We start from the raw sequence: 26,073 nt of genomic DNA on the forward strand, positions 1-26,073 counted from the left end.
GACAACAGAGCCTGTGCACAAAGTGGCGACGACGGCGGAGCCCGTTCACAAAATGGCGGCCGCGTCGGAGCGCGTCCACACAATGGCGGCGACGGCGGAGCCCGTTCACAAGATGGCGGCGAGAACAGAGCTCCGTCACGTCACGGCTGCCATACCAGAGCCATATAGTGTTGCAGCTGCATTTCCTGAGTCAAGTCAAGTTTTCAAGTCAAGTCAAGTTGCAGCCGAGCTTCCTGAGTCAAGTCAAGTTTCCAAGTCAAGTCAGATTACAGCTGCTGTTCCTATGTCAAGTCAAGCTGGAGCCGTGTTTCCTGCATCAAGTCAAGTCAGAGCTGCTCTTCCTAAGGCAAGTCAAGTTAAAGCTGTGTTTCTAGTGTCAGGTCAAGCTACTACTGTGGCTCCTGTGTCAAGTCAAATTACAGCTGTCTCTTCTGTCTCAAGTCAAGTTACAGCCCTCATTCCCGGGCCAAGCACTGTCAAGATGGCTGCCACGCCAGAGCCACTGCACAAAATGGCTGCCACGCCAGAGCCTGTCGCAAAGATGGCCGTCACGCCAGAGTCTGTTGCAGAGATGGCCGCCAAGCCAGCGCCCGCTAACACCATGTCAGTCAAGCCACCCAGGTAGCCAAAATGATCTGGCCCAATAACAGCCCGAATCCGGCAAGCCGGAAGAAATGACTCGGGCTAGATGCGGTTGCCGGACTCGTGTGAATTACGGGAGTGAATGACGCGCCAGAATCTGCCCGAGTACGCTGGCCCGAGTCCGGCTGCCGAAACTGAACCGACACTGCCGGCATCGGGCCACAATCACGCCAGCATAGATTATACAATTAGCCGGTACTGGCCCGAGTCTGGATTCCCAATGGAAATATGTATGAAATACAGACCTATATTTATTTAATTAATAAGAACAACAAAATTTACCAAAGCAATATTAGCTGGTTTGCTAAAGTAGCCTACATAGCCTAATTAATTGGTTCGCTAAAAACTACAAAATCATATTATTAAAGACTTCCTCCAGTTTTTTTTTTTAAACAATGTTATTTCCACAAATATTACACACACATGTGCCTCCCCCTCACCCCTATCCCAAGTAAGAATGACACCATATAAATACTGTATAAGACAAAAATTTATTTTAATTTATTATTGAAAAAGTGACATCAACAAATACACAAAAGCACAACAGAAACTCCCCTCAGGACCTCAAGTTTAAGTTCCTAAAAGAGGGATAGAATAAATGAAAGAGAGGCATAAAGAGGGGACACATATTGAAACAATATGTTAGTCAGATCTCATGTGATCTCAAATGGTAAATGTTAACAACATTTGTAGCATACCTCAGAAATATTTTGTTGTTGTTGTTGTTGTAAGGCCTGCTCTGTTCTTCCACCATGCCATCTGTTTATAAACTTCTCGGGTTCTCCATCCAGCAAACTGCAGTATTTGCAAAAAAAAAAAAAAAAAAAAAAAAAAAAACATATATATATATATATATATATATATATATATATATATAAACTCAGTCTTGTGTATGTGGCACAAGTTTGCCTGTTTAAACATGAAGCGTAGCATAAAGACCAGCTAGGAAGTAGAGAAGAAAAAAAAAAAACACTTTATGTGGTTAGTCATTTTAAAAAGTATTTAGACTACTTTTTCACTTTTTGCAGACTTTATTATGTTGTAGATTTGATTTTAAACTAATACAATTTTAAAGTTTAAAAATTACAAAAAAAAAAAAAAAAGGGAAAAAGTCTTATAAAAGTTTGGGCACCCTGCACTACTTGGCAATGCACTCTTTGACGAATATCACAGCCTGTGAAATGGTGCAGTTTACAGCTATATGAGTAATAGAGTATTCAAAATGTTACATCTAAAATGTCAGTAAAATTAATAATATTAATTTTGGCCCTATACTTGACCACTCACAACACTCTGACTCAATCAGAACAACAAAATTAATCTTAAGATATTATGGCCTATCTGATTTTAATTTCCTAAAAGAAAACATACATTTACACATCTACTCTATAGCAAAATAACAGTCAATTACTCACATGGCACAGATGCACTCTTTTCAGATGATCTTGACAAATCTGACAAAAATGTAAAAAATAAATCACAAAAAGATTAAAAGTAGTATAGCAGGAAGGCACATTACACTATTCACATAGTGTGTTGTGTAATTAAATAATTACATTTCACTAACCACTAATGAATACATGAATTAAAACTGCTGCATATAAATATTGTGAATGTGTTTAATAGTCAGCTGAAAAAAAAATATACTTACAAAGCCAAAGACACTCAATGCTGTGGAGCATTTGGGGTGCAGCAGCTACTGACACAAAAACAAAGGGGAGGGAAAAAAAAGAGTCACTCAGTATGAGTCAAATGCATATATCTGTACAAATTGAAATGTACTGATTTTTAATAAATGATTATTGGCTTACCAGTGTGTTGAACATGGAAAGTCCAAGATGCAGAATGACTAGATTGATCACTTACAACAATTGGATGACAACCTAAAAAAAGAAAGAAAAAAGAATGAATATTTTCATTACTGAATATAATTATTTCACTTGAATATGACTTTTTTTTTCTTCCCTGCTGTATACACAGGCCTAAATCTTTTACTTTTATTGTAATTCTTTGTTATTAATAAAAACAAAATTATTATTATTATTATTATTATGATAAGGATAGGCTACATTGGCTTGTGAGTCTTTCTGTCTCTCGCTCGCTCACACACGTAGAGAGAGAGAGAGAGAGAGAGAGAGAGAGAGAGAGAGAGCGCGTTCAGCGTGCGTGTCGCGCGCTCTCTCAAATCTGTGAGACAACACAATTTAAGTGTGAAAATATTATTGTTGATAAGTGTAAAATGAATATATTTTTTAACTAACGTTACCTTGACCGACATGAATGTGAGGTGTTCTCAATCCTAGCAGATCTGCGCAAATGACGTCATACAGATAACGGTATTAACGGTAACAGTTAGTCAGCGGTGCTGAAGAGCGGCCCATAGAAAATAAAGACGAAAAGACTCTTCTATGTGAACAGTAGGCTTAGATATGGAACATTTAAATGACAGTCCATCAATTTTACACTTATGTACACAAAAATACTTTACCTGAGGAAAGCTCTTCCGTCAAGCGATGTCCTCTCAGTCAAAGGGAGTCCGGCTGTGTGCGTGATGTGAACGGACCGCAGCTTATATAGCCTCTGGTTCTTTCGCGGGCTTCGCACGTGAGGTGTAAAATAGTCAAAGTTATTTTTATATCTATTTTATTAATTTATTTTTTATCATCTGAGATGTACATTTAAGTCCGTATACCTTGAATTATATTTATTATTATTATTATTATTATTATTATTATTATTACTTAACACTTATTAATAATAATGTTGTTTTCACTCACGGATTTCATAACCTGAAGATGGCAGCAGAGGATCACTTATTGGCTCATCCTACTCACTAAATTTTGTTTTTGGATTTTATTTGGAAATAAAATGACTATTATCAATATTTGAAATAATATTTTGGCAAAAGTTGAGGTATCAGTTTTTAAATTATGCCACATTATGATTATCAAGCCTGAAAATAGTATTATAAAGGGGAGACCTGGTGAAAGCATTTTTTAGATCTGTTACAGCCAGATACCATTCTGTTTTAAGGGTGTAGAACAATCACACACAGTTAGAAAGTGTCATAATTTAGATGAAGGGAACATTTTCAAATAATAAGTGAAGTTTATTTGAGGTCAGCCTAAAAATGAATAGAAATATAACTTCAAATAATAAAAACTTTTGAAAAAATATGACAAAATTTTGTAAAAATTTGTAATTGAGCCTAATTAATTAATTGTGTTTGCCTGTACAGGTTTAATCTCCATTGTGGGGACCAAATATTAACACACGGAGTGAAAACTTAAATTTTGACATTTTTGGGATTAACACTTGTGGCCCACATTCGGGCTGAATGCGGCTAAATGTGCCGTTTCTCAACCAGAATCGGGCCAGATCCACTGATCCAAAACCTAGCCAAATCTGGCAACCGTTACTGGGCCAGAGCTGGCTGACTTCTGGCGAGCCACTGCCAGCACATAGCCGAGTGAGCCGACACTCAGCCGCAACCGGCCCGATTCCGCTGGCTACTTGGGCAGCCCCCGCTAACGTCACGTCAGTCAAGCCCGCGCCCGCTAACGCCACGTCTGTCAAGCCAGCGCCCGCTAACACCACGCCAGCCAAACCACAGCCTGCTCAGGACATCTCCGTCAAGTCACAGCCTGTTCACGCCATGTCTTCTGCTCCTGAGTCTGCACCCATCATGGCCGCCCTTCCTGAAGCGGTTCCTGAGTCAAGCAAAGTCGCAGCCGTGGTCTCTGAGTCGAGTTACGACCTGCCTGACGGCGCTGAGCCTCACCATGTCTCGTCCGACATCTCAAGATCACGGCCTATCATGATGGCCCACGTGCTGGACTCACCCCTAATGACGGTATGGGCAGCTAAAATGCTGCTCCTTCAGATCGCGGCAGCTACCCCTGAGTCAAGTCAAGACACAGAATCAAGTCAAACCAAAGCTGTCGTTCTCCATGCGTCAAGCCAAGTCACAGCTGTTCCCCACGAGTCAAGTCACGTTACAACTGTTGTTCCTGAGTCAAGCCATGTTGTTCCTGAGTTAAGTCACGTTACAGCTGTTGTTCCTGAGTCAAGCCATGTTGTTCCTGAGCCAAGTCAAGCTGCTGCTGTTATTCCAGAGCCAAGTCAAGTCACCGCTGATCTCCATGAGTCAAAGCAGTTCACTACTGATCTTCATGAATCAAGTCAAGTCACAGCCAATCTCCACGAACCAAGCCAAACCACAGCTGACCTTCATGAGCCAAATGGAGTTATTGCTGCTGCCCCAGAGTCCAGTCACATCCCGCCTGACGGCCCAGAGTCCAGTCACGTCCCGCCTGACGGCCCAGAGTCCAGTCACGTCCCGCCTGACGGCCCAAGTCACGTCCCGCCTGACGGCCCAGAGTCCAGTCATGTCCCGCCTGACGGCCCAAGTCACGTCCTGCCCGATGGCCCAGAGCCCCATCACGTCTTGTCTGAGCGTCCAGAGTCGAGTCACGACTCGTCAGACCGCCCAAAGGTCACGTCTGTTCACAAGCCCGCCCCGGAGGTCACGTCTGTTCACAAATCCACCCCGGTGGTCATGTCTGGTCTCAAGTCCGCTCCAGAGGTCCCGTCTGGTCTCAAGTCCGCTCCAGAGGTCCCGTCTGGTCTCAAGTCTGCTCCAGAGGTCCCGTCTGGTCTCAAGTCTGCTCCAGAGGGCCCGTCTGGTCTCAAGTCTGCTCCAGAGGGCCCGTCTGGTCTTAAGTCTGCTCCAGAGGTCCCGTCTGGTCCCAAGTCTGCTCCAGGGGTCCCGTCTGGTCTCAAGTCTACTCCAGAGGCCTACCCCTTCGGAGAAGCTGCGCCAATGCCTCCAGAGGTGTCAGCGCCAGCTGTAGAACCTCTTATGGAGGGGGCGTTACCCTTTAAACTCTCTGCTTCTCCCTTTATTCTGTCTGGCTCCTCTGTCTCTGCTTTTCCCAGGTCCCAGACCATAACGCGGTTTCCTGCTCTGTCCCAGCTCCCGCCTGGTCACAAGCCTGCTCCAGAACTCCCCTCGGTCGGAGAAGCTGCGCCAATGCCTCCAGAGGTGTCCGCCTTGGCTGTGGAACCTCCCATGGAGGTGGCGTCCCCCTATAAACTCTCAACTTCTCTCCTTGTTCTGTCCGCCTCCTCTGTCCCTGCTTTCCCCAGGTTCCAGACCGTGACACGGGTTCCTGCTCCGCCCCGGAGGGCTGCTGCGCCTCCTGTTCCGCCCTGGAGGGCCCTTGCGGCTCCCGCTTCGCTTCCGGCTCCGCCCTGGAGGGCTCCCGCTCCGCCTCCGGCTCCGCCCTGGAGGGCTCCCGCTCCGCCTCTGGCTCCGCCCTGGAGGGCTCCTGCTCCGCCTCCGCCCTGGAGGGCTCCTGCGGCTCCTGCTCCGCCCTGGAGGGCTCCTGCTCTGCCTCCGGCTCTGCCCTGGAGGGCTCCTGCTCCGCCTCCGGCCCCGCCCTGGAGGGTACCTGCTCTGTCGGTCCAGCCTCAATCACCGGGTCCTCCACATGGACCTGGCCCTCCAGCCCTCGCCCTGTCTCGCTCCCGCCCCACCGCTCCCCTGGACTGTTGCTCCCTTCGAGCGTCTGGAAGCCGCTCCTTAGGGGGGGGCTATGTCACGAATCTGGTCGGTGTCCCGCTGTCCGCTCACCGCCAGATGTCACTCTCACCCTATCGTCACACTCTGACTGTTGTACTACACCCCGGACTACATCTCCCGTCATGCATCATGCTGATCGCATCTGCGCATGTGACCAATCAGCAGCACCATAAAAGCCCCGGTCTTTCCCCATGCTAACCACGGATTGTTTATAGTGTTTCTCCCTTTGACTAGTGTTTCATAGTTCCTTGTGTTTTGATTCTCTCGCCTGGCTCCTCGTTCTCGACTGTTCGCCGCCTGCCTTCTGATTATCGCTCGTTTATGGACTATTCTCTCTCGTCTCACCTCTTACACTCCCGTTTACTGTTGTCTGACCCTGCCTGCTCGACTATGTATTTGTCTCGTAATGTCAATAAAGGCTCGCAAATGGATCCGCTCGCCTCTCGTCCGTTTCTCCCTGTGACACTCACCTTCCGATGATAAATAGAACTGTCAAGAATTTCTCCTTTTAAGAGAAACCTTTGAAGTTGTGTGTAAAATGCAAAAGAATCCATATCACTAGAAGACGTCGTAAAAAGATGGCGGTGACAGGAAGTGGCAGCAAGCGTGCACCTGCGCAGAGCAAAACTTGGGTTTTCGCACATGCGCAGTACAAATCGTGTTTCAGGTACGGATCGGGTAGTGACAGGGCGCACCCAGCGCAGGGGTGCTACTGCCTAACAGCATGATGATAGTTGTGCACGCATCCTTCACGCGAGTACTCCAGTGGAAAAAAACCCTGCGTGCCTCTGTCATTGGGTAGGAACGAGCCATGACTTGTGCATGCTGTTGTCACATGCTTACTCCAGTTAAAAAAACAAAACAAAAAACATTGCATACATTGTATTACATTGCATTTTGTGTTCATTTAAAACTTGAAGGGGCTGATGTCCTATTTGCAAAGTTTACAGTAGTTATAGTAGTAATAGTGGACTGTATGTAGACATTTCCATTTTATTTATTCTAATTTTATCTACAGTATATGTTTAATACTTTAAATATTTTTTGTTATCCATCAAAATGTTCTTTTGTGATACTGTTCTTGTATAGAAATTTTTCACTAAAAGCTGTTTTGCACAGACATTCATTGCAGCTGGCTTTGTTATTGTTCATTTAAGACTTGAAGGGGCTGATGTCCTATTTGCAAAGTTTACAGTAGTAATAGTAATAGTGGACTGTATGTAGACATTTCCATTTCCATCTTATTTTAATTTTATTTACAGTATATATTTAAAACTTTAAATATTTTTTGTTTTCTATCAAAATGTTCTTGTGTGATAACAATGTTCTTGTGTAGAAGTGTTTGTAGTAAAAGCTGTTTTGCACAGAAATTCATTGTAGCCGGCTTTGTTTTCGATGTTTATTTGTGAGTAGGTATTGTATGAATAACATAAGTCAACGTAGCTTTACACATACACACACTTTGTATTAAAGGTAAATCCAAAATAGTGATGTCACTGTCTAAGCAGAGGGATGTTGTGCAACCCTATGGAATATAGTCCACACATGACAAATGAGGTAATAATCCATATTTCAGAATAATTCAAACTCAGATATTGGTGTGTGATATCTGAGTTTTAATTATTTGACTACAAATCTCACCTCATCATTCCTCCAGTGATTACTTCCAGGATAAACTGAGATGCCCCCAAGCTGGCTTCTTAAAACTGACTAAATATTTAAAAAGAGCCAAAAGAGCCGTTCTTTTGAATGGCTCTTTGAAAGGAACGGATCGCCAAGATCTGGATCCCCTCAAAGAACCATAAATCCTGTCACTACTGCACCTGCACACAAGCATAGGGAAAACAACCAACAACCAAACAAAAAGAAACCCTTAAAAGATATTAAGGGTTATAAAGATATTAAGATAATACGGCTGTTGGATGTGAATGTACCCAGCCTCACTAGCTTCTGCCTGTCTGTCAGGAAGCTGGTGATCCACTGACAGATGGAGATGGGTACAGAGAGCTGTGCCAGTTTATTCAGAAGGGTATCTGGGATGATGGTGTTAAAATCGGAGCTGGTGTCCACAAACAGTATCCTTGCATAAGCCCATGGCTTGTCCTGATGTAGTGCAATCCCATATTGACTGCATTGTTTGTTCATAAAGCAAACTGCAGGGGGTCCAGGAGGTCCAGTAATGACCTTCAAGTAGGCCATCACCAGTCTCTTGACTTCATGACCACAGACGTTAAAGCAACAAGTCTGTAGTTCTATGTCCTGTGATTTTTGGTTTCCTGGGTACAGGAATAATGGTGGAGCATTTGAAGCAGGAGGGGCCTTCACACAGTTCCAGTGATCTGTTGAAGATGAATGTGAAGATAGATAATAGCTGGACAGGACAGGCTTTGAGGCAGAGAGGCGCCATCTGGGCCTTTCGCTTTCTCTATCTTCTGTTTCCTGAAGATACAATATCTGCGTACATCTTCTTCAGAGATCTTAAGTACAGGCTGAGAAACAGAGGGGGGAGGGTGTTGATGGCTGTGTTGTGAGATGGTCAGAGTTGGTGTGGGGTGTCAGACCAGGCTTTTGCTTTTCAAACCTGCAGTAGAAATCTTTTATTTTTTAGCTTTTCAGAGAAGTTTTGCTTCGCCACTCTGATCTTCCTATTTAGTGTGTATTTGGCCTGTTTGTACAAGGCTTTGTCCCCACTTCCTTAGACCCCTTTGGATGTCTGGCCAACAGTTCTAGCTCCACACTCCTGACACGTGCGTCAGAAGGAATGTACACACTCACCAGAATAAATGACAGCTTACAAATTTGAGCAGCACATTTTCTTAAAGTATAACAGAAGTAAATTTGAGTACACAACTAGTTTACATCTCTGTTTTTAGTTTGTACTGCAAGTACTAAAAAGTATAGTCTCAGTAAACTTTTAGTTTAATGGTTTTATACTGCAGGTATACTCGTAAGTTTTCTTTAAGTGAACTTTACATCATACTCAAGTATGCAAACATGCAAAACATCAAAAGAAAGTACAGGGTATCATTTTATTCTAGCTTTATGCATCCATTTTTATAAACACTTAAATGTGGGTTAGTTGCATAAATAAAAAATAAATAAACATTTTGAACAAAACGTTAAAGAAAAAAAATTATGATAATCAACACAGATGGAGTTGATCAACACTCCAAATCATGGCAGTCATTATTACCTCTTCGTGGGTCAACATTTTATTCCATAATGTTGCACAGTTTTACATATCAGCAGTGCCCTCCACTAATATTGGCACCCTAGGTAAATATGAGGAAAGACGGCTATGAAAATAATTCTACTTTGTTTATCTTTATGATCTTACATTCAAAAAATTCGCAATATTTTAACCTATCATTTAAGTAAAACCATGGAGAGCAGGGGGTAAATGTCATTATGAAATAAATGTTTTTCTGTAGTTCATGTTGACCACAATTATTGGCACCCAATTATTGCAACGTCCTTTATTCAGGATGACAGCTCTGAGTTTTCTCCTTTAATGCCTGAAGAGTTTGGAGAACACCTGACAAGAGATCAGAGACCATTCCTTCATACAGAAACTCTTCAGATCCTTTAGTTTCCAAGCTCCATGCTGGTGCTTCTTCTCTTTAGTTCACCTTGCACATTTTCTATAGGGTTCAGGTCAGGCAACTGGGATGGCCATGGCAGAAGCTTCATTTTATGCTCAGTGACACATTTTTGTGTTAATTTCGATGTTTGATTTGGATCATTGTCCTGATGGAAGATCCAACCACAGCTCATTATAGAACTTCTAACAGATGCAGTCAGGTTTACATTTTTTATCTGTTGGTATTTGCTACAATCCATGATGCCATGTATCTGAACAAGATGTCCAGGACCTCTGGCAGGAAAATAAGCCCACAACATTAAAGATCCAGCAGTATATTTAACCGTGGGCATGGGATATGTTTTGTACCAAACCTATCTTGAGTGTTTGCTGCCAGAAAGCTCTTTTTTTTTAGTTTCATCTGACCACAAAAGCCATTCCCGTCTGAAATTCAAGTTGTGTCTGACAACTGAATATGCTGGAGTTTGTTTTTGGATGAGCAAGGAGGATTTAAACTTTCTTAAAACGCTCCTGAACAACATGTGGTGACGTAGGAGCTATTTGAATTTTTTTTTAGTCTTTTGACCCCAAGACTCAACTTATCTCTGCAATTCTCCTACTGTGAACCTTGGAGAGTCTTTGGACACTTAAACTCTCCTTCTCACCATGCATTAGGATGATACAGACACACATCCTTTTCCAGGCAGATTTGTAACATCTTCAGTTGATTGGAATTATTAATTATTGTCCTAATGATGGAAATTGGGATTTTCAATCCCTTAGCTCTTTTCTTACAGCCACTTTCTATTCTGTGAAGCTCAACGATCTTGTTCTGCACATCAGAACTATATTATTTGGTTGTATTCCTTGTGATGGATGATTAAGGAAATTTGGCCTTTGTGCTCATCATATTTATAATCCTGTGAAACAGGAAGTTATTGCTGGACAATATCATACTCCTAGTCATTGTAGTGTCCTAAATAAATGCAAATATTTTACTCATTATAATTTCTAAGGGTGCCAATAATTGTGCCCAACATGCATATGAGAAAAACATTAATTTCATAATGTAAGTTTCCCCCCACTTTTAATTGTTTTACTTCAATGAAAGGTTAGCATTTTGTGAATTTTTTGAATGTAAGATCATAAAGATAAACAAAGCAGAATTATTTTCATAGCCGTCTTTGCTCATATTTACCTAGGGTACCAATATTAGTGGAGGGCACTGTATGGTTTTGATGCTGTTTTATGTCTGACGATTGTGATTAGACGTGGAAGAGGATTCTTCTTTACTTGTGTTTTGGAAATTCTGTAGGGCAGATGTAAAATACCGCCCCCAGTGTATAACAATAAAAACACGGATTCTCAGAGCACAAGTATAGCTTAAATAAGTATAAATCGAGTATACTTAAATGTCATTTTAAATATATTTAAGCATAAGTATATAAAGCACATATCTGAAAAGTACATAAAAGTATAATAAAAGTATTTTTAGTTTAAAAGAAGTATAATAGTAGCACATTTGAATAAACTACTTTTTCGTAAGGGTATCCTGCAGGTCATCCTTTCATAAGAATTTTTAATGATGTTTGTGATCTTATCTGGCACTCCATAGTGTCTTAGCAGCTTCCAGAGAGTCTGTCAAAAGCCTTCTTGTAGTTGATAAAGCGGATGTAGAGAGATGACTTCCACTCCAACGACTGCTCCAAGATCATACATAATGTTGCAATCTGATCAGAGTACAAAATTCAGCTTGACCTCATAGTTGCACGTCTATTACATCTTTCATCTTGTTCAATAGGACCCAGTTAAAAACTTTTCCTGGGATTGACAGTAATGGGGGATAGTAAATTCAGCAGCTTTTCAAAATGCTCTATCTTTCATTGGATTCTCTAAATTCGTAAATTTTCCTATACGTTTTTTGATGTTACAGTACAGGTCTCATGTGTTGCCATGGTGTGCTGCTGCTTCTGCTTCTTTTGCAGCATCTCTGTGTAGTTCCTTCTGTCTGACTTGATGCTGTGTTTTTGGGCCCGACACTTCTTGGCATGTTGTTATCACTACCTCTTTCACATTCTGCCACTTTTCATTTACAGTCTTTTCTTTGTGAAATTCTTGCAGTACTTGGAACTTGTTAGGAATAGTGGTGTTGTTTGTTGTTGTCTTTCAGTATGGTAACATTGTATCACTGTCATTAGGTTGGATCCCACAACAAGTAGATGATGATCTGATATAACATCTGCTCCTCTCTTGACAGGTACATCCTGGAGAGATCTACGTAACTGATTCAAGATGCATACGTGACTGATATGGTTCTCTGTCAAAAGATCTAGTGATACCCAGGTCGCCATATGTATCCTTCTATGCTGGAAGAAACTTCCTCTGATAACCAAGTTGCTTGTGGCACACAAGTTGGCAAGTCTTTCCCTGTTATCATTCATCTTAGACCCTGCTGCTTAATCGGGCTTATGGCAGAGTATTTTAGCATACATTATTTCTAAATCTACTGTGATGTACAGCCTAAGCAAATTTTCTCTTTCAAAACGCATTTTGATATGAGTAGCATATTTTTTATTAACCATGCAAATATCTTGAAAAAAATACTTTTATTTCTGATGATGATTTCTGAAATAGATGATGCTGTATTGGCTATGACTAGATGCAATTGCTAAAACACTATAACCAAGCACTAGCATTCAATATTGTTCACTCAAGTTTGCAAAGTTTGAGCTCAATTAGCACACAGTTACCCAACTGGAAACACTAGAAGTCAAAATTTACCACACACCAATCAGAACCTTCAATGGAGACAAAAGGGCCAAAATCAGCTTACAGTTTTTCTCAGTCACTTTGGTGCATTTCTCAGATCAAAAGTGAAATTCTCGAAGTACTTGTTCAACCTCTACATCATCTAGCCACTTGCGCACATCATAAAAAGTTTCTCATTATTTGATCAAGTTGCGATTGCTTTGGTACATTCATGCAACTCCTACATTATAAGTTGCTAATGTCATGTTTCTCAAAATGTATTATATAGTTCACTGTGCAGTAGTCTTACCGCTCAAAACATCAAGTCATTAGCTCATTAGTGAAAACGTCTAGGTTACGTACGTAACCCTCGTTCCCTGAAGGAGGGAACGGAGACGTTACATATGGGAACTCGCTTGAGAGTCCAATCATCTCCAAGCCTTATTCAAAAGGCCAATGAACATTGGCGAGTGGTATTTGCATGCCGAACCACTCCTCCGTACACACGGATATATAAGAGGGCGGCGTGCAACCACTCATCAGGTCGTGGCAGGGGATGTAACGTCTCCGTTCCCTCCTTCAGGGAACGAGGGTTACGTACGTAACCTAGACGTTCCCCTTCAGTCGTATCACTACGACGTTACATATGGGAACAGACCCATGGAACAGGCCACGAACCAGACGCCACGTTACGCAACACACCGCATGCTGACAGGCGGACGTGTCCGCAGACGGATGTGAACGTAACCTTCCCAACGCCCTGAGGGCCAATAAGGGGGCCCCACAGGGATGCCAGTTGTTACTGAAGCAGGGGTTGGGGGTTGGGGGTTGGGGGTTGGGGGGGGGGGAGCACATGAGATCTCTACATGTGGAATGAAAGTAATTCAATATATCCATAGAATTTAGGGATATATGAGGTAAACATCGGCCTTCTGGCTGACCGTGGAGAAATACTGAGACATGTTGCCACAACCTGCTGGGCGAAGGAGACCCAGCTGGAGAACAGTCAGGCACTACTCCGCAGCTAGGCCTGACTGCGGGGCAATGGAGGACCAGGGATCGCCGGAGGGAACAACTGAGGGAAATAGCGCACGGATCCATTAGGAATGGCACAGCAAGCCGACACCAGCCGGTCTCCCGCTCACCTGATGTCTATGTTAAGACACGGGAGGACACGGCCTCTACGCGAAGGTTGTAGAACCTAGCGAAGGTATTAGATGTCGCCCAACCCGCCGCTCACAGATATCTGCTAGTGAGGCGCCATGAGCCAACGCATAGGATGAGGCAACACTCCGTGTGGAGTGGGCACGAACACCAAAATTCGTCACACTTGTTTTGAGATATTTAAATGTACAAAATATAAGCTAGTTGAAAGTGCATAGAAGGCACAGGTGCATCTGTCAGTCTGAAAGGTACAGAAGAGTGTGAATATGAGTGTGAATATATATATTGCTTATATTTGCTTTGACACTGTCAGTCTGGATTTTTCAGTGCAGGTTCAACCCCTTCTCACTCCCGAGGCGTCAAAAACTGCAGAATGGTCAAGCGCCTCTGAAGACGTCAACGGCGCCCCTCCGCGTCATTATATCGATGAACTGGGACCTACATTGATTTCAATGGGAAACTTTTGGCGTCAGAACTATGGAGATAAAATAATGCCATAAAGATTTGCATGTGAAGAGTATGTGTTGTGCTTTTTGTTTTTTATTTTATTTTGTTTTATTTTCATTTCGTCAAAAATGTCAGGTTTTACTATTCTTGTGGGGACATTTGGTCCCCACAATGTAGCAAAAACAAGTACACACACACACACACACACAAAACAAGTTTCAATAAACAAAACCCAGTGACACTGAAGAGTTCATTAATACAAATATGTTATGCAAGTACCTCTTTAAATTACAGCCTGTAGATGTCGCACTTCCCCTTCAATTGATGGCACTTAAGAAACGAGAGTATATTTGCCTGGGAAATTTCAAAGATTGGTTGATCAGTCGACTTATGAATAAATGAATGAATAATGAATGTATAAATGAATGAAGCTAGGGTTGGGGGGATAAGAATAATAAACGTTATATAAACAGTATGTATACACTACACCAGTGGTTTTTAAACCCTGAGTCACTTTTCCATGACCTTGCTGTAAAATCTTAAAACCAGACAACAGCTCCTAGTAGTAAAACAAAATGCTATAATATAACGGTAATTTTGAGAATAAATAATGTTATTGTAAAATATACAATAGAACTGTTAATGTAACAGTGCTTAAGATTAGTTAGCAGTCTGACAGCTCAGGAAAAACTTGAAATTCTTCCAAGATACAGTGATTTCACTGTGTAGGTCAAACTCTGGGTGGATCATGCCAAAGCCATAAGACGGCATAATTCTGGCTTTTTATTTTCATTTCAGGTTAATATTTCTCTGCTGTTTGTTCAACTCTCACATATCAAGATGGAGTTGTACACATTAATTCTCACCCTTACCATTGTACTCTCAACTGATGCTGAACGTAAGTATTTTTTTTTTAATGCTTAGGTTTGTATTTTCATAAAAACAAACAAACAAACAAAAAAAAAACATTGTTTTAAGCATAAGAGTTTTGTGTAATACAATCAGAAGATTTGGTTTATATATTTGTAAGAATTTTGGTATTATCCACAAGCAAGTGGTAATTTTCAAACTTCAGTATAAAATTAATGTAATGAGAAAATCTGACTTAATCAGCAAAGCAAAATTAAATTATCTTTCTTCAAATTAGTAATTACAACAATCAGATATGTGATCTTTGTAAATGTGTTGCCTTCATCTTGTGGTGGCTTGCAGTTCCAATGGGAATTAGAAGTAGGCTAACTGAGAACATACAATGTATAACTGAAAATTATAACCTAACATGGAAATTGCCATTTATACTATTAGCTAAAAAACAAACAAACTTTGTAATGCTTCATATATTAAACTCAATACTGATTATTGGGCACAAAAATGTAGAAATAGGAGCCCCAAACACCTCTGATACTTCAGAAAAGACCAATGAGAATTGCTGAGTAAAACTTGTATACCACTCTCCCATACATTCAAGTCTGCCTAAAGCTTTGTTGGATTCTTGCAGCATATTTCAGTGTCTCTCTCTTCCATATGCATGGATGAGTGTGAGAGAGTTCCTTCTGCGTGCTTTAGTGAGAAAATAAAAAGCAAAATATCCAAAAAAGAATATTCTCTAGCAAGAGTTATAAAAGAGCAAGTTGCTCAAAAAGAGCAAACACAGAGGCTGTCTTTTTAAAGATGCCTTTCTGTTTGGGTGTTCCTGGTTGCAGTCTTTTGCCCCCCATTTTCAGGTGTAATATCCCAGCTGAGTTAGATTCTGAGTTGGTGGCCATGCTTTCCCGGTCCTCTGCGAGCACTGGACTGCAGTTCTCTAGATTGATTGGTTTCTGGCTCAGAGCACTGCACACAGCCGTGCTCCACTCTAGTTCCTTTCCTCCAGAAAGTGCATGAACAGCTGACAAACTGTGGCTTACTGTAACCTTACAGAGATGTGGCATGCCGAGAAAGTATGCAGGGACTTGTAGGTGGTACTGATGCCTGTCAGCAGGTTGCCAAGAGCCAGGCTTCAAAGTGGCCCTGAAATGGGGCACCAAGTGATGGAGGAGACCCTGCTGACACTGTGCAACATAAAAGAGGAAGATAAACAAGTCCTAATGGTGCCCTACTGGCCCAACCATACTTGGTTTTCAGAGCTCATGCTGATGACATCAACCACTCCCTGGCGAATCACCCTGAGGAAGGACCTTATTTCTTAGGGGCAGAACAAAGTTTGGCACACACACCCAGACTTCTGTAACCTTCATATCTGATCTCTGGATGGGACAGAGAAGTTCAGAGGTTTGCCACCAGCTGTAGTAGATACTATCACACAGGCTAGAGCCCCTATTACCAGGCAGCTATTTGCCTTGAAGTGGCACCTTTTCGCTATGTGGTGTTCCTCTCTGGGTGAGGATTTACAAAGGTGAACAGTTGGGTCAGTGCTTTCCTTTCTACAAGAAGGACTATATATGCAACTATCTGCCTCTACCCTTAGGGTTCATACACATAAGTCCTAGTAAAACGACGCATTTATAGTTAGCAAAATACACGCCGATGTCTATGGCAGCGGCAATAATGATCCTTACAAATGTTATCTGACCACATGTTTTATTGATATCATATACACATTGTGTAGGTAACTATAAAGTTTACTCTGCTCTTCTCCAAGCTCACCAGAGACTTACTTTAATGTTTTGCTGGAGGATAGGATGAATTTGGTTTTGTAAATCCCACAGCTTGGATTCAGCACGAACTAAAATGGCGGCGCCCATCACTCGGCATAGGTCAACTAACACGCTCATTATAAAAGTGTTTAAACCTCCAAATACATTCACTTGCACATATTTCAGAATCGGAATATCAGATATTTCATAATACAGTGAGCACGTTCGTGAATATTAATAATAAAAATGGAAAAACTATATAAAAGTGATACATGTGTCAGACAGCGCTATTGTGGCTGCGCTGTGCCACGACGCGTCGCCATGGAAACAATAATGCTATACGTTCTAAATAACGGTCGCCTAAAAAAACTCACTCTGGGGGCTCAGCTAGAATATTTTAAACTCACGTGTGAAAGGGTTAAAGTGCCCACTTCTCCTTTTAGTGACCAAGTAATGAATATGCAAGTGCTCCTTCATGATGAAGGAGACGCCCCCAGCCCTGTTTGTACTGTGCCTAGTGTTCGCTTTGCACGTATACCTGGATTACATGGAAAACTTCAGAAGATCTCACCAGCATTGTCTGCTTTAGGGGTCAGCAGAGGGGTTGTTGGTCTCCAAAAAAAAGAACAGCCTCTGCTGTAAACACATAACCACATGATATTAGATTAAAAAATCAAACATTTTGGAAAAGAACGGCAACATCACGGTTGTCATAACCAATGAGCATTAAGCTGTGTCATCAGCCAGCTGTTTCCCATCGTGCTTTTGTTTAGCGCAGTCAGTGGAGAGCTACTGCGGCCGACTGCTCAATCCGACACGGCCGCCTCGCCATCGCGAGAGTTTATTGGCACACATCAGCGTGACATCAGAGCAAGGCGGACGTGACTCAGACACATTTCTTACCGGCATGCATCGCGCGGTGATCGGTTCTGCACAGATTTTGCTCATCTCAAACAAACCTAAACTCCGGTTGCAGTGTTGTGTGTAGAGGCAGTGTTGATTATATGACCTTTTATTGTTTCCATGGCGATGCGTCATGATTGTCACGTGACACACTACAGCCACTATCCACAAGTTTCCTACACCCTGTGAGGCCTTGCGTCAAAAGTGGAAGCGTCTTCCGGTTCAAAGTAAAGAAGCGGGATGTGATACTCAGTCAAAATATTCACACACTTGCTGATATTCCGATTCACTAATACGTGTAAGTGAGTGTATTTGCCGTTTTATAAGCATTGTAAATCTGGATCGTGATCTATAACATGAGATGTTTGTGAGTCCTGTCAGCCGGATTTACAGCACATAAATTTACCAGTTTCTCCCAAAATACATGCAAGTAAGTGGCTGGTGAACTGGAATGGAGTAAATTATATTGTTACTTACACTATGTGTACCTGATATGAATAAAAAAATTATACTTGAATGGATTGTTACTGCTGCTTCCATAGACATCCGTGTGTATTTTACAAACTGTATTAAAATGTTATTTTACAGTTATGTTAACTGTACAAAATGTATTGTTTTACTAGTACTTATGTGTATGTAAATGTCTGAAACCTAAAATAAATGTTATGTGGTTGAAAACACTGAATAATTGTGATTATATGACAAGCGCAGGGGGCGTCTCTCTCTGGCTCAGCACCAGCCAATGCGCGAAAACGCAGCTTGAATTTGGCAGTTGCGTGACGTCACCGAACGTTCTAAATCCCATTGAGTATGGGAACGTGACGTCAGCAACGCACAGCTTTCTGGGACTTTCAGACACAGACACTACAGTCTAGACCAGGTAATAGTGGAGGTAGATGTTAAAATTTATGTTGTATATTTAAAAACACATTAGAATGGAGAACGCTTGCTGTGACATGAACTGCCATATCTACTTAAATGACCAGAGTGGAGAACAGATCTAAAATGAAGCGCAATTTCATGCTTTTCAGCTTGAAACAGCACAATGGCGAAAGCAGCTCAATGAAAATAAACAACTTCAAAGTCTGGCTTTGTCGTTTGTATTTATTATTAATTACAGATTTGTACTTTCAGATCCACAAGAATTTGTAAGTGCTCACGCTATGAATAACACGTTTGGAAATGTAATTTAATCTGAGATATGACTCATTGTGATCACTGCCATTGTTCATAAAGCAACTCATCTGATTTACTGTTCAGCAGCTCTTTGTAAGAATTCGAGTATTTGTTCAATATAAGTCCATTAAAACTTATTGAACTTTATTCCTTAATGAAATGAGGGCGATATGATATATGATTAAATACATCAGCCTTTACTTTGGAATACTCATTCATGGATTTGCGCTATGCCACCACCTGCATCATCTTTACACACAGACTAAACGTAGTAAGCGTGACATAATATACCTCTGTAAATAAATGCAATTTAAATCGCACACTTCAATGCTCGTTGAATGGAACATATACGCTGTCTTCGTACTGTGAACAGGGCAGAAATTTTCAAGTTCGCAAGGCACTTACTTTTGAATAGAACAAGCATCTGAGATATACACAAAATGTGCAGAGCGCTGGTTCACTTACATGATCAACTGGCTGAGATCGAGCTATGGTGTGTTTATTTTATCTGGCAAATATATCAGCGCCACTTAGTTATTAAAAACTGCAAAAGAGAAATTAATTTGGTCCTGTGCGTGGTACAGTAGAAGTAGAATAAACACAATGGATTCCAATATTAGTACATTTATTCTAAGCAAGTCCAAGCAGCTCTTAAAAACATTAACGCAAATACAGTCGTTTTTCCTCTAGTGAATTGTGTTTATTGTCATTGTACGCTACTTAGTATGTCCTAAAACATGGTGGCGAATACCCAGAATGCAATGCGCAGTTACGTAGATTCCCAAGCTCTATATGTGGGACCGTACTCCCAGGGGCACAGAAATAAGAATCCCATATGTGGGACCGTACCGCTCAAAGGGTTAAATTGATTCTGATTAACTTTTCTGTGCTCATTTCAGAGGTTAGATGTGGCCGCTACATTAGGTCATTTACACACACAAAGTCATGTACAGCTCTATCTTGATACATTATTGAGCAGACAAATCTATACCTGATGCTAACACTGATACAGTACTCAGTAAGCCTGCCAGTGAAATGTAACAGTTTTCAATACCAGTTTTCAAAGCACAAAAAAAAAAAAATAATAGGCTAATTAATGTAAATAACTGCATAAATGTTTTTGTATTGTGATACACGTTTTTATTTTATCAGCTATTCAGCTAAATTATCAACCTCAAAACTCAACCTGTTTTATGATGCTCCATCTATTTCAGTTGAACATGAAGCTTACCAGTTTTCAGTATGCTCTAATTCAGAAGGAGAGTTTTTTCTCTTGGATATGATGAAGAGGAGCTGTGGCATGCCAACTTTAATCTAAACACAGGAATAGTGACAACACCTAATTTTACAGGACCTATGACATTTGCTGGATTTTATGATCGTGCTCTTGAATTTTTGGCAGCATGCAAAAGAAACATACTCAGCAACATCAATGGTTTCAAGAACCCACCACCAGAAATGGGTAAGACAAATTTGTTATGAAATTTTACTAATGGTGTATTAAACATGATACTGGTAACACTTTAATGTTCCCTTTGTTAAGGTTTATAAATGGTTTCCTTGATCAATGTTTCCATCTGTTAAAGACCTGGATGATTCTGCAGTGCGCTGCAACCAGATTTCATAATCAGTTAGGATTTAAAAAATCCTGTAGTGTGAAGCCGGCTTAAGTGCACAACAATTAAATCTGAAGTAAAAGCACTGCAGAATCACCCAGGTCTTTGCAGATTTTCTTCCCTGAAATCGTACACATGCACAAACTACAAGATTTGAAAATTGTGGCGCACCACACACTACAAGATATTATTAAGATTATCATGACGGAGGGAGCGCCTCACGTGATCTTACGCAACAAATCATCATTTCAGCAACTAATGTTTACAAATGTTTTTTTTTTTTTTTTTAATGTTAGTTAACTGTTATATGCTTTAACTGTTTTATATCTATAGATTTTACTTTATGCAGGTTATGATTTGAGAAGGCTGAACTGATTAAACATATGAACTCACTGTCTGCAGCTGACCGCTTAGTCGTTAAAAAAAAAAAAAAAAAAATATATATATATATATATATATATATATATATATTTTTTTTTTTTTTTTAAAGAATAAAAAAGGCTCCAAACGTTTCTCTAAATTAACTTAATAAAAAAACGAAACGAAATATAATCACTTTGCCATTACATACAAAAGTGAACTATTTTAATTGCTAAAACAGTAGTATAAGCCGTTTTAAGAGAAGGGGGGAAAAGATGGGCTCGGGTCGGACTCGGGCCGCATGGAGCATTGCTTTTCTTGCTCCATGCGGTTGTGGTATGTTTTCAACATATTATACAGACAGTGTTACTACAAAAACATAAGAAGCAGTTTCCTCCATCTCCACTATCCAATGGACCGTACAGCAGCTGTTTTGTGGTCGCTCATTGGCTGTTGTTAAAGTACTGACGTAATCACAGCCGTGATCATCCCGATTTAAAATCCTGAATATCAAACATGTTTCATATGATCGGGGCGGCCCCGATATGTGAGAGAGCAGATCGGGAGGTGAAAGATTCGATCTGTGAACGTCTCACATTATCAGATAATCCGTGCCGAACATCGGGACCGATCGAGGTGCTCGACAAGATTTTTGCTCCGATTCTCGGGAGGGGAAAATCGGGGCAAAATCGGGCTAAAAATCCTGTAGTGTGTAGCTGGCTTTTAGTTCCCAGAATATTCTCCCAAAAAGTAGGATAACGTTCTCTAAAAACATTCTACAAATGTTAATTGATAACATTGTTAGAACATAATGAAAACAATTTTTTAACATTAAATTCTTATTAGTACACATCAAAATAATAGCCTGATGCACTTTTTTCAATTTATGTTTTTTTTATAAAACTCGGTACTCGTGCGGTTGAGATGTCAGTCCATGGTAAATCTCGAGTTAATTTCAAAGAACTATTTCATGAGTCATTTTGCAATTTTAATATCTTGGATACATCTCATAACCTTCAGGGTCCACAAAGTTAAAAAATATTTTTAAGTGTCTGTATAATATATATAGCCATATGGCAATATATATGCTATACCATGTCTTTTACTGACATATCAACCGTATGGTCACGCAGGATTTGGATAGTTATTATAAATGAACATTTCTGCATTTCTCGTATATTTTGCTATGTTTCTGTTCTTTACCCTCTACCCTATTCACAACAACTTTATGGTTTCATCCCTACTTCCTTGATTGCTTGTTTGATCCTATTATCTGACGACTGACCGATCTGGCTTCTGTGTGACTGACTGAAGTTTGTAAACTGCTGTTCTCACTTGAAAACGGGAAATTCCCATCCCTCCATGGAAACAGCAGACACAGAGATGGGTCAGTACAGCTGTGTAAAGATTGCTCTCTCATCTCTTCCTTTTCATAGATTTATTCCCTAACAAAGTTATCTCAACCGTACGGTAGAGATATCAGTTAAAGGGTTAATCAGGAAGCTTCCCATTGGACATTGGATGTGGACTCTAATGTTGCTCAGATGTCAAATTTTGGTTGAAAGTAAAAACTCAGCCTTTGTTTAATGGTTCCAAAGTTCCAACTTATGTATAATTACAATATAAAGTAAAAGTGTTATGGCTATTAATATTATTTTCTAAAATAAGGTACATGTAATATAAAAGTACAAATGTGACAAAGATGTCTTTTTGCAACAGCTCAAATAAGTCTCATGCGAAGTGTATACGTCACCGTCCAAATCCATTCACTTCATTTTGTTCACTCCTTCTGATATAGTCCACTCAACGGCCATTCACTTTATAGGGATTAGTGAATGAGTGAACGAGTGAGCGATTTCGGACACAGCTTCTGATTTGCTTGAGTTTTTAGTGTTCCTTTGAGGCATGTTGACCGACTGCTTCAAAAACTAGGAGTCTAAACTCATAACAATCTGTGCAGCAAGCACCACAGAAAATAATGATCATTTAATTAAGTAGCCTGCACCGTCTGATTAACAGGACCATTCTTTAAGCCGCCATCTTGGATCCCCTAGATATTATAATTTTGAAACCCCTTCTTTTTCATTACATGCAAGAGGATTAAACTGAGCTGCCAGTGGATGGCTGAGAGACTGGTCACCATGCCCCTATGCAGTGAGTGGTTTCAACTAGGTTGTAAAGCCTGGTATACATTCATAACACCTCACCAGTGTACATTACCTTTTCCTGTCTATTTTTTTTATTACTTCAGCAAATGCATTCACTACACGACTCACTTGGTGTATGATAATAAGGAAAGGAAAGGATGTGACGTGAGGCCAAGTATGGTGACCCATACTCGCGCATTGAACACACACACCTGAAGCAGTGGGCAGCCATATTGCTATTGCTGCAGCGCCCAAGGCGCAGTTGGGGGTTCGGTGCCTTGCTCAAGAGACTCACCTCAGTCGTGGTATTGAGGGTGGAGAGAGCGCTGGTTATTCACTCCCTCCACCTTCAATCCCTGCCAGACCTAAAACTCAAACCCACAACCTTTTGATTACAAGCCCGTCTCCCTAACTATTAGGCCATGGCTGCCCCTAATAAGGCTAATGGGTTAAAAATAAAAAGACAAATTCATAACTTATAGTATGTAACACTAATAGAATAGTCTGTTGCAGTGAGATTAAAATGGGTTTTACAAACACCTTATTTGGACTATTTAGATTTTTTCTTATCTAAAGTCATTAATGAATCTCTTTATAAACCTTTGACAAAGGGAACAATAATATAACATTTCACCACATTGATGAGTATTTAATCTGAGTGGAAATAAGTGAAATTACCTGTAGGCCTATTCAGTGTCATAACATTTAGTCTCAGTTTATATAATTAGTTAATGTGTTTTAAAGATATATATATATGATTTTTATTGAAAAAGTAAAAAATGAACAAAGTTATCTGTTTGTAGATGTACCACTGACATCCATCTATCCAAAGGATGATGTACATCTGGGTGTTCAGAACACCCTCATCTGTCATGTGACTGGCTTCTATCCTCCATCTGTCAGAATCTCATGGACTAAGAATAATATTGATGTGACAGAGGGCATGAGATTAAGCCAGTACCGTCCAAAGAAAGATGGCACCTTCAACATCTTCTCCACTCTTAAATTTACACCTGCTGAAGGAGATGTTTACAGCTGCACGGTGAACCACAGTGCCCTCAAGGGCCAACGTCAGACCAAAATATGGGGTGAGTGTGATTTTCATACAGAATCAATAGACATTAGATATCAGTACTTTTTTATTTGCACATATATGTGTGCATGCATGTATTCATGCATCTCATATGCATGTTTTTTTTCATCCCTCAGATGTTGATGTTGTCCTCCCAAGTGTTATTCCAGCTGTGTTCTGTGGAGTGGCTATGACTCTGGGACTGGTGGGAGTTGCTGCTGGAACTTTCTTCTTCATTAAAGGAAAGAACTGCAACTGACTGTTGAGCTATGCAAACAAATTTTGAAAATATTAATTGTATTATAATTGGGCTTTGAAAACAAGGCTATAGTTCACTTGTGTGTCATTCATTCATTATTAATAATCATCATTACCATCATCATCATCATCATCACAACCTTCATTACTGAGTAGTCCAGCTCTGTGGTAGAGAACCAGAACTTTTGAGCATTTTCTTTAGAAAAATTAATAATAATTTGTTCTCATCCGAAATGCTTAATAAAGATTTTACATGCTTGCCTAAATAACTCATTCATGATTTATTTTATGTAACAAAAATAGAATAGTCTATTATAGTGAAATTACACTGTATTTGGATAGAAGTGTCTGCTAAATGTTTAAATATCTGTTGAATAATCACATCTAAATTTGTATGATTTAGTAAAATTACACAATTAATCTTGACTTTTATTACAGTATGTAGTGATTGTAATCCATTAAAATAAATTTACTATAAATTTCTCTCTCTCTCTTTCTTTCGGTTTGCTGCATTTTTGTCAAGGGTCCTCCAGTGTTGCCAAAACCCTTCCCTCTGAAAATCTCTAGGACCACCCTCTAAAAGTCTCCATCTTTCACAAAAAGGCAGCAAATATGAAAATAAAATACAGAAAAGTCTCCAAATGTGTGTATTAAAAAAAAATCCCCATTTAAGGGACACCCATAAATGACAATTCAACAGCTGAACAATAGATCAAGTATGTAAACTTAAACACATTTTATATTTGTGCATTAAGCTGTCGTTGTAACAATAACAGAAGAGAATTCTGTTATTGTTGTGTGCGGATCTAATCAACAAGTCAACTAAATGGTACAGCTCCTACTAGTCAACACTGAAAACAATAGTCAGAAAAAAAAAAAAAAACATGATTTTATCATTGAAATTTCCATAATTTTAATGTTACATGTAAAACATTTTAAATAGCTAGAATGAAACTTTTGAAAAATAAAATGAAACTTTTGAAAAATAATACATTATTTTTAAAAAGTATACCTGGGCAAAAATTAAATTTTTACCTCAGACCTCACATGCCCTTATAGAGACCTCATGACCATGCAAAAGACCAAGGTGTGGAAGGAGTCTGAAAAGTTTTGTCTAAACAGTGTAATATCACATTGGCTTACAATAACTCTACTGGAGCGAGGCATAACAGGCAGATCGTAGGCATTAGCTTAGAGGCTAGCCAAAGCCAGTGTGGCAACGTGTAAGTAATTCTCGACAATTCACAAATACAAATTTGGACTTGTTTACCATAGAAAAGATTCCCCTAAAACTAATTTTAGCAACTACCCATAGAATGATACCGACTACGCCACCCCGGGAACAATTGTACCGGGGAAAATATCACCAAGACACACAGGTTCGAAAACGGCTGAGTCAGGACATAAGACACTGATGAAATACACAATAAATTTCATTAAATAATAAATAACTTGCCAAAGCAAACAACACAATACACACACAGTTCTGCATCCACTACAGGGCTGGGGGCCTAGCTCTCCTAATCTCTGAAAGACAAAACACAAGAAAACACACGTGCACTCACACTCCACAGAACCCCATATAGTGAACACTGCACACAGCAGGATACCGCCACCAGCAGAGAAGGGCTCGTCCCTCACACTATGACTGGTCACCCCAACTCCTGGAGAAAGAGTAAATAATACTTTAAACACCACAATGAGATCTCACACACACACACACACCTTGCAGCATAACAC

The 26,073-nt window shown here is 40.4% G+C and overlaps 1 long non-coding RNA gene and 1 pseudogene across 1 annotated transcript; one reads left to right on the top strand and one right to left on the bottom strand.

The window, feature by feature from the left end:
- Window positions 1-1,157: 1,157 nt before the first annotated feature.
- On the bottom strand, window positions 1,158-3,520 carry LOC127170232 (uncharacterized). The gene is made up of 6 exons (XR_007828331.1): window positions 3,131-3,520; window positions 2,454-2,525; window positions 2,294-2,338; window positions 2,058-2,096; window positions 1,341-1,437; window positions 1,158-1,220 (listed from the first exon to the last, which is right to left on the bottom strand). It is a non-coding gene; the product is annotated as an uncharacterized LOC127170232 (long non-coding RNA).
- An 11,396-nt stretch (window positions 3,521-14,916) lies between these two features.
- On the top strand, window positions 14,917-24,752 carry LOC127170229 (H-2 class II histocompatibility antigen, I-E alpha chain-like; annotated as a pseudogene).
- Window positions 24,753-26,073: the final 1,321 nt, after the last annotated feature.

Source organism: Labeo rohita, chromosome 8 (genome assembly GCF_022985175.1).
Source record: "Labeo rohita strain BAU-BD-2019 chromosome 8, IGBB_LRoh.1.0, whole genome shotgun sequence".
NCBI lineage: Eukaryota > Metazoa > Chordata > Actinopteri > Cypriniformes > Cyprinidae > Labeo > Labeo rohita.